Source organism: Gracilinanus agilis, chromosome 1 (genome assembly GCF_016433145.1).
Source record: "Gracilinanus agilis isolate LMUSP501 chromosome 1, AgileGrace, whole genome shotgun sequence".
Taxonomy (NCBI): Eukaryota; Metazoa; Chordata; class Mammalia; order Didelphimorphia; family Didelphidae; genus Gracilinanus; species Gracilinanus agilis.
The window spans coordinates 486780149-486784940 of record NC_058130.1 but is presented as its reverse complement, the minus strand read 5'-3'; the positions used below and the strand labels follow the sequence as shown (position 1 = coordinate 486784940).

General features: G+C 34.7%; 1 pseudogene; it reads right to left on the bottom strand.

Annotated features, from left to right (window-relative positions):
* Positions 1 to 273: 273 nt before the first annotated feature.
* On the bottom strand, positions 274 to 2427 carry LOC123231656 (annotated as a pseudogene).
* Positions 2428 to 4792: the final 2365 nt, after the last annotated feature.

Below are 4792 nucleotides of genomic sequence, written 5' to 3'. Positions count from 1 at the left end.
TAAACTACAATGATTACTAGTTCTTGCTTGAATTGTCTAAGGTATCACAATATTGATTATACTTAGAAGGGAAAAGAAACCTAAACTTCCCCTTAAACAGCATGTTCATGCCATACATTTTTTAAAAAGTGATTTAACAAAAATAAAGAGAACATATCTGAAAATATACATCAGAGGGAATGAAGACATCAAGTATTCTCTCAACACCTTATACAAAATAACTTATTCAGACTGGTCTAGGAAATATGCTTTTGCTCCATGAATTGGAATGCTTTAGTCTACTTCTTCCATACGTGATGTGTCATCATCTCCTTCAAGAGGTGGCATTTCCTCAGTTATAGCTACATTGGTTTCTTCAGTAGTTGAATCATCTTCATCAATTCCAAGACCAAGTTTGATCATCCTGTAGATCTGATTGGCATGTGTCTGAGGATCCTCCAAACTGAAACCAGAAGACAGCAGTGCAGTCTCATACAACAAGATGACCAGATCTTTCACAGATTTATCATTCTTGTCAGCCTCTGCCTTTTGCCTTAGAGTTTCAATAATGGAATGGTCAGGGTTTATCTCCAAGAGTTTCTTTGCTGCCATGTAACCCATTGTTGAGTTGTCTCTTAGTGCCTGAGCCTTCATAATTCTTTCCATATTTGCTGTCCAGCCATATGTGCTTGTGACAATGCAGCATGGGGAGGTAACCAATCGATTTGACACAACTACCTTTTCAACTTTCTTTTCTAGGATATCTTTCATAATTTTGCAGAGATTTTCAAACTTTACCTTTTTCTCCTCCTGTTTCTTTTTTTCATCTTCATCTTCTGGGAGTTCCAAACCCTCTTTGGTAACAGACACTAAAGTCTTGCCTTCAAATTCCTTTAGCTGTTGCACACAATACTCATCAATAGGTTCAATCATATATATATCACTTCTAAACCATGCTTCCGAAGCCGTTCAACAAAAGCTGAATTAGCCACTTGGTCCTTGGTTTCACCAGTGATATAATAGATATGTTTCTGGTTCTCCTTCATCCTTGTGCAATAGTCCTTAAGAGAAACCATCTCATCACCAGAAGCAGAAGTATAGTATCTCAGCAATTCTGAAAGTTTCTTTCGGTTCTGGGAGTCTTCGTGTATTCCAAGCTTAATGTTTTTAGAAAACTGCTCATAAAACTTTTTGTAATTTTCTTTGTCCTCTGCCAGTTCAGTGAAGAGTCCCAAGCACTTTTTAACCAAGTTCTTCCTAATCACTTTCAGAATCTTACTTTGCTGCAGTATTTCACGTGAAATATTTAGAGGCAGATCTTCAGAGTCCACCACACCTCTAATGAAATTCAGATATTCAGGGATCAGCTCTTCACAGTTATCCATGATGAAAACCCTGCACACATACAGTTTGATGTTATTCTTTTTCTTTCTATTTTCAAACAGGTCAAAGGGGGCACGTCGTGGTACAAAGAGAAGGGCTCGGAATTCCAGCTGTCCTTCCACTGAGAAGTGTTTCACAGCTAAATGATCTTCCCAGTCATTTGTCATACTCTTATAGAATTCTCCATATTCCTCATTAGTAATATCATCAGGATTTCTGGTCCAAATTGGTTTGGTTTTGTTAAGCTCTTCTTGATCAATATATTTTTCTTTAATTTTCTTCTTTTTCTTCTTGTCACCATCTTTCCTTTCTTCTTCTTCATCAGAGCCCACATCTTCTATCTCTGGCTTATCTTCAGACTCTTTTTCTTCTTTTTCCTTCTGTTTCTCTTCTTTTTCCTCTGCTTCATCATCACTGACTTCTTTATCCCGTTCTTTTTCCACAAAAAGAGTAATTGGATAGCCAATAAATTGAGAGTGCTTCTTCACAATTTCCTTTATTCTTCTTTCCTCCAAGTACTCAGTTTGGTCCTCTTTCAGATGCAGAATTACCTTTGTTCCACGACCCATAGGTTCACCTATATCAGTCCTAACAGTGAATGACCCTCCTGCTGAAGACTCCCAGACATACTGTTCATCATCATTATGCTTGGTGATGACCGTCACTTTCTTAGCAACCAGATAGGCAGAATAAAAACCAACACCAAATTGACCAATCATGGAGATATCTGCAACAACCAAGATTGTTGATCAAATCAGCTTTGGTCATTCCAATACCAGTATCTACAATGGTACGGGTGCGATCATCTTTGTTTGGAATGATACTAATGTTTAGCTCTTTCCCAGAATCTAGTTTACTTGGATCTGTCAAGCTCTCATATCTGATTTTGTCCAAGGCATCAGATGAATTTGAAATTAGCTCTCTCAAAAAGATCTCTTTATTGGAATAGAATGTATTAATGATTAAAGACATCAATTGAGCAATTTCTGCCTGAAAGGCAAAAGTCTCCACTTCCTCTTCCTCTTCCTCCATAGGTTGGTCCTGTGTCTGCGTTTCCTCAGGCATCTTGGCAGAGAGCGCGGTAGCCAAAAGGCTTCAGCTGGCAGCAAGATGAAGAGCAAACTGTACAAAAACTTTTTAATTTAATATCAAAATTATTTATTTTACATTTTGTAATTTTTTCTAACTCTTGCTTGGTTTGAAAATTCTCCCTTTCCAGTAGATCTGACAAGTATACTATTCTGTGTATTTTACTTATAGTTTCCTTCTTCATATTCAAGTCATTTACCCATTCTGAATTTATCTTGGTGTAGGGTGTGAGATGTTGTTCTAAACCTAATCTCTCCCATATTGTTTTCCAGTTTTCCCAATAGTTTTTGTCAAATAGTGTATTTTTCTCCCAAATGTTGGGCCCCTTGGGTTAATCATACACTATCTTGCTGATGACACTTACCCCAAGCCTATTCCACTGATCCTCCCTTCTGTCTCATAGCCAGTACCATATTGTTTTGATGACTACTGCTTTATAGAACAGTTTAAGATCTGGTACTGCTAGGCCACCTTCCTTCATATTTTTTTCATTATTTCCCTTGTTATTCTTGGTCTTTTGTTCTTCCAAATGAACTTTGTTATAGTTTTTTCTAATTCACTAAAAATTTTTTTGGTAGTTTGATAGGTATAGCTCTAAATAGGTAAATTAATTTGTGTAGGATGGTCATTTTTATTATGTTAGCTTGTCCTATCAATGAGCACTTAATGTTTTTCCAATTGTTTAGATCTAGTTTTAATTGTGTGGAAAGGGTTTTGTAGTGGTGTTCGTATAATTCCTGTGTTTCTCTTGGCAGATAGATTCCTAACTATTTTATATTGTCTAGGGTGATTTTAAATGGAATTTCTCTAACTCTTCCTGCTGTGATGTGTTGGAAATATATAGAAATGCTGATAATTTATGTGCATTTATTTTGTATCCTGCAACTTTGCTAAAGTTATTGATTATTTCCACTAACTTTTTAGTTGATTCTCTAGGATTTTTTAAGTAGAACATCATATCATCTATAAAGAGTGATAGCTTGGTTTCCTCATTGCCTATTTTAATACCTTCAATTTATTTTTCTTCTCTAATTGCTACTGCTACCTTTTCCAGTACAATGTTAAATAATAGAGGTGACAATGGGCATCCTTGTTTCACTCCTAATCTTATTGAGAATGCTTCTAATTTATCCCCATTGCAGATGATGTTTGTTGAAGGTTTTAGATATATACCATTTATTATTTTTAGGAAAGGCCATTCTATTCCTAAACTTTCTAGTGTTTTCAGTAGGAATGGGTGTTGAATTTTGTCAAAGGATTTTTCAGCATCTATTGAGATAATCATGTGGTTTTTGTTGGTTTGCTTGTTGATATGGTCAATTATGTGGATGGTTTTCCTAATATTGAACCATCCTTGCATTTCTGGTATAAATCCCACCTGATCATAATGAATAACCCTCGTGATCACTTGCTGGAGTCTTTTTGATAGTATTCTATTTAAGATTTTTGCATCTATATTCATTAGGGAGATTGGTCTGTAGTTTTCTTTCTCTGTTTTTGATCTACCTGGCTTTGGGATCAGTACCATATTTGTGTCATAAAAGGAGTTTGGTAGAACTTCTTCTTTGCTTATTGTGTCAAATAGTTTGTATAGTATTGGAATTAGTTGTTCTTTGAAGGTTTGATAGAATTCACTTGTGAATCCATCTGGTCCTGGGGATTTTTTCTAGGGAGTTCTTTGATGGCTTGTTTAATTTCTTTTTCTGATATGGGATTATTTAAGTATTCTATTTCTTCTGCTGTTAATCTAGGCAATTTATATTTTTGTAAATATTCATCCATATCACCTAGATTGCTATATTTATTGCCACATAATTGGCAAAATAGTTTTTAATGATTGCCTTGATTTCCTCTTCATTAGAGATGAGGTCTCCCTTTTTATCTTTGATACTGATGATTTGGTTTTCTTCTTTCCTTTTTTAAATTAGATTGACCAGTACTTTGTCAATTTTATTTATTTTTTCAAAGTAGCAACTTCTAGTTTTATTAATTCAATAGTTCTTTTACTTTCAATTTTCTTGATTTCTCCTTTGATTTTTATACTCTCTAATTTAGTTTTTAACTGGGGATTTTTAATTTGTTCCCTTTCTATTTTTTTGATTTGCATGCCCAGTTCTTTGATATTTGCTCTCTAATTTGTTATTATATGCACTTAATGATATAAAATTTCCCCTGATTACTGCTTTAGCTGTATCCCACAGATTTTGGTAGGATGTCTCATCATTGTCATTCTCTTCAATAAAATTATTAATTGTTTCTACCATTTGTTCTTTAACTATCTGATTTTGGAGAATCATAATATTTAATTACCAATTAGTTTTTGATTTGCCTCTCCATGTGC